The 10,586-nt window shown below is 51.2% G+C and overlaps 1 non-coding gene across 1 annotated transcript; it reads left to right on the forward strand.

Annotated features, from left to right (window-relative positions):
• Positions 1-2,533: 2,533 nt before the first annotated feature.
• Positions 2,534-2,729, forward strand: LOC119432076 (U2 spliceosomal RNA). The gene has a single exon (XR_005188141.1). It is a non-coding gene; the product is annotated as a U2 spliceosomal RNA (small nuclear RNA).
• Positions 2,730-10,586: the final 7,857 nt, after the last annotated feature.

Here is a 10,586-nt window from a genome sequence, read left to right on the forward strand (position 1 = left end):
ACGCTGCAGCGATACTCGCCCCGGCCACGCCACAAAATTAAAAAAAAAACAATGCCGTACCCCTCTCCTGGCCTTTTCGGTATCCCCAGCGGTCGTCACGATGTCAGCTGGGTGAATCTGGTGATTTCAGTCTCGGGGACGATGCCCATTGGTCGAACCTACGACTTCCGGTTTGTCTGCTAGCAGGTACGCGCGCCCCCTGCTCATCCTTGTCGTGTTGCTCGCTTGTGCGCCCTCGAGAATCGGCAATTACAGCCCGAAACGCAAGTGCCAAATCGCTTGCGTTCCAACACAGTCGTGCTTAGCGGTCTGATTAGCTGCGCGAACAGAGTGCGGCAATGTTAGCCTTGTCGGGAACCGTGGGTTCGCAGCGGAGCGCCAGAACAAGGAGACAAGCTCAGCAGGCTTTTAGAACGGACTGGTGCGTGCCGTGCTTGCGCCGCTAGCACGCGCCGCCCAACTTTATTCTCCTCGCCATCCTCAGCCGGCCGCGCCCGCCGAGAGCGCCTGCCGAGAGCGCCGACCTTAGCGTCCCCGCATAGCAGCGTCGGTGGGCGCTACAGCCTTTCCAGACATGCGCGCAACACAGGGTACATAGCGGCACGCTTCGCATGAACACGGGCCGGCACCGCAGCACCAGCGGGTAGCGGAGAAGCACTGAGTCCACGTCTCAGTATTGGCACGGTAACTCGCCGCATGCCGTTTCCCATTCGCGGGCTGCCGTTGGACAGCCGTTTTCCTCGCGAATGGCGAGACTTCCTTGCCGAAGAGAGGATGAGACCGGGACCCATTTGTGCGGTATATGGCCTCGCTGCCACCGCCGCCGATCGCTCGACGGCGCCGATATCGTTGCTAGGCCTTTTCCGGCTCACTTCAAAGCTAAAACGGACGGCGCTTCGGAATGAATTACCCACGCTCCCAAGCCGCAATATTTTCTTATCGTTGTTATCGTTCTTCGAAATAATTGTACACGAAGAAGAAAACACGCTTATATTAGCGGCGCCGTCGGCTGCGATGCGAGCACAGCGCAGCCGGTCGTCTCCCGTTGTAGCCGTGCACGGTAGCTGAGCTCGGCAAGTATCGGAGCTCTGGAGTCTAACTTTTGACAGTGGATATCGTTCTTCGTAAAATGTACAATTCACGCATCACTTTATCTGGGGGCAATTATTTTGCTTGAACAGAAGCTGCAGCCGATGTTTTCGTCACCGGTGGCGGAGGCGCGCAGCTTCGCAGTCGTCGATTGGCCCGTTGATCTTGCTGCGGGTTGTGCGCCGGCCGAACTGCCGTCTACTTTGGACACCTCTCGCGCGGCAGACGTTCTAGGGCACGGGAGGCCGGTTCGCCGTCGGTATATTTGCCGCTAGCGTGGACGTGCCTTAAGCGGAAGTAGGTAGTGTTTTGAGAAGCTCGTTGGCGATGACGTATGTCACGTGACATTAGGAGCAGCGCTCGGCGAAGAGGAGAGACAAGCCCACGAGGAAAGTAGCGAAGAAAAGAGCGAAACGAGCGAGGGCCGTGTTTCGATCATCAAACGCCTGTAACTCCACTATTACGGAACCATTTCAAAAAATTCTCGCCGCTACGTGTTCGTTGTAGACTCGTGCACAACTGCAACACCACAACTAAATTTCGACCTCTGGGTGGTTTAGGGGCCCTTTAACGCCGAGCAGAAGTTTGGATACCGATTCTTGAAAATCATTAGACTGTATCGTCAATTCTTCCTACCGCTTGTCAAACACCTTATTAATGTTGGCTAAGGAATCGTAAGTCGAAGTCACCATGAACTAACCCTTTGACCCGTATTTGCTAGGAGTAATGTTTTCAAATTCAACTTTCTTCCCGGACAATTGAGCTTTGGAACTATTTGTCTGCCGGTCGATAGGGTTCTGCCTACATTTACCCACAGTCGCCACACGTTTGGGTCATTTACTCGTATTTTGCTGAAAATGTCCAATGAGGCTTGATTTTTCTGTATTAGTAATAACTTTTTCATTTTGTTGTTCACGTATATGCCCACTCTTGCAATAATCCTTCCGGTCAGCTGTATGTATAAATAAAAATAAACCAAATAAAGACGAATTGCTGCAACGTTCACTACAAGCGGTTCTATACAGAGTAGAAAACAATTCAGTGCCATTCCACTCTGTGAAGGTGGACAAACAGCGAAGCTCTGTGTGTGGTGACTGACCGTTGTCCTGGTGAAACGTTTCAAGTGTGTGGGATCGGGGCCACACTGACGCTTGGCATTTCTTTCCACCACGCGGTCTTGGCGGGCAGCACGCTTAAGATTGGCGTTCGCGGTCCGCTCATCGGCGGACTCTTTCCACCCCGCCTCGCCCATTTCCTTTTCTGTTCACGCCGACGTTCTCGGTAGGCACTCTGATTTTCAGACCTTCCAACTCGTACAACAAGCGGCCCACCCATTTCACAGTCAGAGCTGAACTGTGGAAAGGTGCCTACGTAGAGCATGACGTCAGGAGACAGAAGACACTCAAATTTATCGGCACTAGTTTCACAACGCGGGATGGTGTACACGTCTACGAACGTAGACATGGCCGACACGAGTTAGTGTAGTATCCGTTCTTATCAGCTTAATACCTGATACGGGTTGTATTTGTACCCAAGACCTTAAACTTAATTTTGCAAGCTGGCGGAGTGTTTGAAGCCTGCTTCGCCTCCGCCGTGGGTCCGCCCGGTATAGCACCATCTCCGGTATCAACTCACGTTTTCGGTCAACGGACATCCATCCGCTGGAAACTAGCCATATATAGCTTCACTGTAAAACGAAACAAGATTATCAACCAAACCAGAGCGTCAACAGGGGTCTCAGGTGCCAAAGCTCAGTATTTCTTTTTTAATTTTATTTATTCTACCTTCAGGAACAAAAGTATTACAGATGGGAGTGCTTATGAACAATCAGCAAGAAATATTGGAATATACTTTGTGTCACACGTAACTTGTGCGAAATTATAAAATTATGCACGCGCCACGTTGATAGGCGGAATCAAGGTGACGTAATTTGCTGTCGCTTGGAGCACGTCAGACTATTCTTGTATTTAGACTAATTAAATGTTTAGGTATTAACTAAACTCACATATATTCAGAGCTAACTTGTTCATCAGAAAGTTGTCGAGAATGCTGAAGAATTTCGGATTCAGGTTTCCGCTGCTCAATTTGTGCTACATGAGAGCTTCCTCCAAGCCTGACTGAAAGCCCGCCAAAGACGTAAAAGTCCCGCGTGATTAGCCCACCATACGAATAATAATCTAAAACAGGCAAAATTATTGTGTTACCCCCAAGTAGGACTTCCGCAAAACGTTCGAAAGCATCGTGTATTTCACAAAGTTTAAAATAAAATTGCTGGTTCTGCCGTAATCGAGAGTAGATCTGAACAAGAAATGGCTGCAGGCAAAGTAGATGATACTAACCACAATTTTAAAATAGGTGTAGTGCATGTTCACAATAGCGCACCCTACCACACCACAACGCACCATACCGCACCAGGACATACTTCTCACTGGCCCATATGGACGCAATAGTTTGCTGTCACAGACAAAACCTAATTGCAACTCTCGTCTCGGCCAAACAGCCATCCGCGTCGGGACGGATGCTGCCGGTTGGGTCACACAGCGTGGCGACATTTGTGGAACCGCCGCAAAACCCGCAGCGCGGAATTCACGGACCGCAGGCGTTGAAAAGAGCACAAGCGACCCTGTCTCAGCTCCAAAAGATGGTGATCAAGTGTAGTTCCCTGTATCTGCCTTTGAAATGTCGCTGCCGGAAATCACAAATAAAACTTCATTGTAGAAGAAATTACAGCTTCAGTGATATTGTGAAGAAACATTAGGAAGAACTCGGAAGCAGTATTTCTGTAACTTGTTTGGGAGTAAATAGCGCATGTAATGCCGTCCTGTATAAAGGGTTGCGGGTGAGAGGCCACATTTTCTTGACTGTTGACTGCTTGCCCGGATGGTTTCGTTTGAGTGCCCCGATAACGCCTCTGGCGTATGGCTTAAGGTCATTTGAAGACAGCTGAGAGTGGGAGCTAAAAGTATTTCGTGCCTAATATAAAATTTGTTCGCCCTAGATGAACAGACGCTGTTTGCGGAACATGAGCATCTGTTTTCTGTCCAGAGCTACAGAACATTGAAGTTCAACTTGATTCGATTGTTTTCAAAGATACCAGTTATCGGCAATATCGAAAAACAACTCAAGCCATAAAGTATTTTTTCTTAGAGTCACTAGAATTTTGCGTCCTCTCCTAAATGCTTTAAAAATTATTCAAATCGGAAGCGCCGGCTGTCTGAAAAATGCACTTGTGCATTTTACGTGCACTTGAATAGGAAAATCGAAGACAGTTTTGAGCTAAATCTTTCTTTTATTTCTCTCAAGCACGGTAAAACACTTCGTGCTGGCGAAAGTAAATAGGCTGGCAAACAGGTGCGGACATTTTGGCTGCCTGTACGAACATTCTTCCTTTTGCGATACAAAAGCTGTACTTACGTGGATAGGCATGTGGGAGTACTCCTTGTGCGGGTTGGCGGAATCTCCAAATGCCGTCTCCATGTCGTGCTTGGGATTGTATCCGAGGCCTTGAAAGCATTCGCCGTTAGCAGACTGGGAGATGACCAATCTTGTAGCTTCAGCCAGGTTGCTGAGCTTGTTTGTCGCCTCCCGATGAGGCATTGCCGCAACTGCTTTGAGTGCTGCTACTTGTGGCGTGAAATGACGGTGATGGGGGCCCGTGGTACCCTCACTGTCGACCATTGCTTCACTGGTGCTACATTCAGCAGTTTTATTGGGAGTGATGAGCCCCTGAAAGCGATAGATGTCACCACAAGATCCTTGATTACTGAGCTGTTACGTGTGCTGTATATCACATGAGCGGACGTTGCTGGTGAGCACTCACTTGAGACACACCCAGGAATTAGGGTGTGATTATTAAGGACGTTTGTCACTAGTATGTGCGTCTTATGACGAGAAAGGATGCGCAAGAAACACTAGTAGGCAAACAAAAGTGTTTATCTTTCACACAAACGATGGGCAATGAATAGCGAAGGAAAAGAAAACGGGCAAGTTTTCACTGTGGCGTGCAAAGCTTAGGCACAGTGAAACTGTCGATCCTCAAGTCTTACTGGCTGCTATTGTTGGGTACTAACTTCGCCACTGCTAGGTCTTTTCTTAGTTTACCTTAACTACGCATGTAGGAAGGTATTCGGAGGTACCTTACCTATCGCGACATTTCGCGTGACTAGCGCTGGACGCGTCGGCGCCTACGAGCGACAGCGTTCCTAGCATGCCACAAACGCGGGCAGGCTAACCAATGTCGGCACACAGTGCCAAGAAAAGTGTTGCTTGCCGACGCCGAACGCGTCGGCGCCTACGAGCGACAGCGTTTCTGGCATGCCAGAAACGCAGGCAGGCTAACCAAGCTTGACACTGTGCGAAGAACGCTGCTGCTTGCCGACGAAAAATGGTAAACTACGACTTTACCATTCGGCATCAGATTCGCCATCTGATTGTAATTTGAATGTACAAGAAAACGTAATTCTACTATGAGGAAACAAGCATTTCTACCGGACCTGCGCGCGTCGGGGCAATAGCAAACAATTACTAAAGTAATAAAAAAGTCGCTAAGGCCTTCACATTTAAATATAAGACCACTTATTATGGCCCGGGAAGAACGTATTTCCATCAATGCATTTCAGTTTAAAAGTCAAGCCGATAATAAGGGGATCGGTGTAAGCTTGGGTTTTGTAAGCTGGCTTTCCCACGTTCAGTGCTCCAGTGAATGAAGCCTACTTGGTGTGTGCGAATGAATGAATGAAAAACTTTATTTCACGAGCTTTTCAGCGCATGCGCCGGATGGAAGTGGTTCCCACTTCACGGGAATCCATATGCTGCTCTCGCCGCCTGGCCCCTGGTTACGAGCCAAAGCTGGTCTTCCAGGGCGGGGCTGGACAGCAAGATAAACTTGTAAGCCATCGCTCTCTAAGGGGTTGGATGGGTAGAGGGATCATGTTGGGGTTAGGAGCGGTGAGGAGTGGTAGGTGTTGTTGGCTAAATTTACATTCTGCAATCATGTGTTGCAGTGTACCTGGCTCGTGACACACGGGGCATTCTTGCCCGTACTGGCTCGGGTACATGCGGTTTAGTAATTGCGGGTGGGGAAACGACTCTGTCTGGATCTGCCTATATGTAGTCTGCTGCTCCCTCGTTAACGTGACGTGTGGCTCGGGGAAGCTCTGTCTCCCGTTTCTGTAATATTCCACTATGTCTTTGTACGTGACCAGTGGTTGGCTCTTTGCGTCCTCCTCTTCCCTCTCCGCGGCTGTGGCTCGGTGTGATAGCGCTCGGGCCTGCTGGTGGGCAAAGTCATTGCCCTCCACTGCGGAGTGGGCCGGTACCCAGATTAATTCTATCTCCTCCCCTTTTGGGGGCTCCTTGCCTTTGAGCGCCCGAAGCACCAACCGGGACACCCAGCCCGACTGGAAGCTCCTATACACTTGTTGCGAGTCTGTGACCACTCTGGTCCTGCCTTGTGTAGTGAGGGCCAGGGCAACTGCCAGCTCTTCTGCTTCGTCGACATCGTTTGTTTTTACCGTCGCGCACGTTAGCAGCTTTTTTGTGGTTGTCACCGTTACGGTCGCCCAGCTTTTTCCTCTGTCTTGGGAGGCGTCTGTGAAGGTTACCCCCTTCTGCCCAGCCAGGAGCCTGTTGTAAGCTTTTGCTCTGGCCTCCCGTCTGCCGCTGTGGTGTGCTGGGCTCATGTTCTTGGGGAGTGGTTTTACCTTGATTGCTTCTAGCCAGACGTCTGGCAGTTGTCCTCGCTCCATCTGTCTCGTCTCCTCCCAGCCGATCTTCTTCAGGACTCTTCTGCCGGCCTTCGTTTGACTTAGGCGATGCTTCTGGCTGGAGAGGTGGCCCTCGATCAGTTCGTCTACCGTGTTATGCAGGCCCAACCTCATGAGTTTGTCCGTGGAGGCACTTATCGGGACTCCGATGGCTTGCTTGATTGCTTTTCGGATTATCACGTCAATCTGGTTCCTTTCGACCGTGCTCAGCAGGAGATACGGTGCCACGTACGTAATTCGGGAAATCACGAAGGCCTGTACGAGCCTCGGTGTGTCGTTCTCTTTCATTCCTCTGCGTCTCCTCTCCACTCTGCGGAGCATGTGCAGTACTTGCTACGTCGTGTGCTTTAGCTTTCTCACAGACGCTTCCGCCTTGTTGTTTGCTTGTATCACCAGTCCCAGGATCTTGAGACTGGGGCCCCGCAAAATTTCTTCTCCGTCTAGCACCACTTTAATATCTGCCTTGAGTCTTTTCGGCGCCCGTTGTCGTACTACCACCAGTTCCGACTTCTGTGGCGAGCATCTTAGGCCACATTCCTTGGCATATTTATCCACCACTTCCGCTGCCGTCTGCAGCGTGTCTTGCATCCATCCGTGGGATCCAGCCTTCGTCGTCCAGAGCGAGACGTCGTCGGCGTAGAGCGCGTGCCCCAAGCCTTCAATCGCTTCGAGCGCCTTGGGCAGGTGCAGGATTGCCATGTTGAACAACAGGGGCGAAAGGACTGAGCCTTGAGAGGTCCCCCTACTGCCCAACTCGATAAACGGGGATACTTCCTCCCCCACTCTGATTCTTGCTTTTCGATCTGTTAGGAAACCTCGAACGTAGTTATACGCCCGTTATCCACAGCCAGTGCTCTGGAGGTTGGTCAGGATGCTAACGTGGGAGACGTTGTCAAACGCTCCCTTGAGGTCAAGCGCCAATATGGAGCGTGGCGAATGCCTCGTGGCCTGTTTCATGACCTCCTCTTTGATCTGTATGAGCACGTCCTGCGTGCTCAGGTGCTTTCGGAAACCAAACATGGTGTCCGGCATTTGGTTGGTTCTGTCCAAGTGTCTCTGTAGTCTATTTAACACCATCCTTTCCATCACCTTGCCCACGCAGGACGTGAGGGAGATGGGTCTCAAGTTGTCGATGTGCGGGGCTTTTCCAGGTTTTGGAATGAACCTAACCTCTGCCTCCTTCCAGCTTCTTGGCAGTTTGCCGCTTTCCCAGGTCTCATTCATGTGCCTCGCTCTGTCGCTCAAGTTGTTCAGTAGTCGGTACGTGATGGCGTCCGGCCCCGCAGCGCTTTTCTGGTTGCTCTCTGCTATGGCTGTTCTTAGTTCCGGGCCCGTAAAGGGTTTGTCCAATTTCTCGTTGGGGAGGCCTCGGTACGCTCCTGGCCGATCCTTGCTCTTCTCCATCTTGATGTATTTGTTTTTCAAGTGTTCTATTAATTTCTCCACGTCCCCCTCGTAATTGTTTAAGGTCCGAGTCATACTCCTGTTTGTCTCGCTCTTGCTTGTCATCGGGTCGATGAGGTGCCTGAGGAGCTGCCACGTTTTGCGGGTGGATAGGGTTCCTTGTAGGCCGTCGCACAGATCGAGCCAGCTTTCTTTACATAAATCCGCCGCATACTCTGCCGCCTTGTCGTTTATTTCCCGTATCCTCTTGCGTAACTTCTTGTTGTGTCTCTGCCTTTTCCAGCGTTTGGTTAGGCTGCGTCTCGCTTCCCACAGGTGTGCCAGTCTGGCGTCTATACGGGGGGTTTGGTGAGTGGTCGCGATCTTTTGCGTGTGTTTTTCTACGATGTCGAGCTGCTGTTTCTCCCAGGTCTCGTACGTTTGTCTTACTGCCCATTCTTCCTCTTCCGATTCCTCTTCTTGCTCCTTTCTCAGCTTATCCCAATTGGTAATCCTCGCCGTGCCCGTCTTCACCTTGAGGGTGGGACCTCTGATTGTGATTCTGATTACGTCATGGTCCGACCCCAGATTCGTTCCCACGTTTTGCCATGAGGCATCCAGTGTCCCCATCAGAAGCGAGAAGTCTGGTGTGGTGTCTCTGGTCGTGCTCGTGCCCATGCGGGTGGGTGTGTCGGGCTCGTTGAGTAGGGTCAAGTTGTGCTGTTCTATCAAATGTGCTAGTTCTCTCCCTCTTTTCGAACAGAACCGGTATCCCCATGTCGTGTGAGGGGCATTGAATTCCCCCAGTACGAGCAGCGGCCGTGAGCCTGCCTTGCTCACTGCGTCCTGTATTGTCCCCGCCATGTCTATTCCTTTCTTTGTCGGCCTACAATACATGTTCAGTGCAAACACGTTCTCCGTGTTTCCTATGCCTCGACTGTGGAGCTCCACGAGGGTGTGTTCGCATCCCCGCTGTGCCATCAGGTGCTGAGTTGCCGCTATACAATTGCGTACCAATGCTGCCGCCCCCTTCTCCGTCGGATCCACATACGTCGGGTCGTTGGTTTATCTCTTGTAATACTATCACGTCTGGTTCGTTCTCGAGTGAATCCACGTGCAGCTCACCCACCTTGTTCCTGAAGCCACGGCAATTCCCCTGGAGAATCACCGTGTCTTCTTTCCCCCTAATATTAGTTCGCTGCGCCATCTTTGGTGAGGTCCAGGCTGCTGCCTGAACGGTGCACTTCAGTACCTGGTTTGGTGTACGGGGCGTTCTTCCTGCTTTTCTTTGCGAGCATGAGTTCGTTGACGTTGGCTTCTAGTTTGCTACCCTTCGCACTGGTCTTTGCGATCTCTGAGCAAACTTTCTCCACTTGCGCTGCTAGCTGCGCCATTTGGCATGTGAGTTGCGCCACCGCGTTGCTGACCTCATGTAGGGGTCGGGCCGACCTTGGTTCTCCCTCCGCCTCTTGTAGACTCTGCGTGTCCCGCTTGGCTAGTTTGCGTTTCACGTTCGTTTCCTCCTGTCTGTTAGTTTCTGCAGCTTCGATTTTGGCTAGCAGTGACTTAGTCATCTCGTCTTGCTTATGTAATTGTTCCGTCAGTTTCGCTATCTGTTTGTTTTGGTGGTCTATGCGCGCTCTGTCTCTCTATCATCTTTTTCAGTTGTTCACATTCCTCGCACTGACTTTTTCTATCTGCTTGACCTAACTTGGGGAATTGACTCTTGTCTGCGATGGAAGGTCTCCCTGCCCAACCCACCTGTTTGTCCGCGTTGTTCCTCGCCGGTGTCGGGGTCCTGCCTCTCGATCTCGATCTTTTCTTCCTTGTACTACTTTGGTCCCTTGTAGTGGATCTGGATGTGCTTCTCACCCCTCCTCCTGGCGTTGCCGACCGGCCTGCTCCACTGCTCAGGGTCTGGTCTCGCCTGGACACGTGCATTGACAGTGCCTGTTGCTCATGCTGCTTCTGCCGCTCTCGTTGCCGGATGAGCTAAGGCGTAATGAATAGTTCCGGGCATCCTTTGGTACCTGTGACGTGACCTCCTCCGCAAAGCGTACATTTGGCCACGCAGGTGTGGCCTGGAGCTGGGTTTCGCGTGCCACACTCGTGGCAGGCTCGCGTTCCCGGCCATGGGCAGGCTGTGCTGCGGTGTCCCACTTCGTAGCATACCCAGCATACGGGCACGGTCTTCTTATGCAAGGTGCATCGATATTCCGCACCGTACAGCCAGAGGTAGTGCGGCACATCGGGTCCCGCGAACGTTAGAATGACTGTTGTCGAATCCTTTCCCATTCTTCTTACCGTGTAAATTTCGAATCCGTCCTCCATTATGTTTTCCTTGATCTC

This window comes from Dermacentor silvarum, chromosome 10, assembly GCF_013339745.2.
Source record: "Dermacentor silvarum isolate Dsil-2018 chromosome 10, BIME_Dsil_1.4, whole genome shotgun sequence".
Taxonomy (NCBI): domain Eukaryota; kingdom Metazoa; phylum Arthropoda; class Arachnida; order Ixodida; family Ixodidae; genus Dermacentor; species Dermacentor silvarum.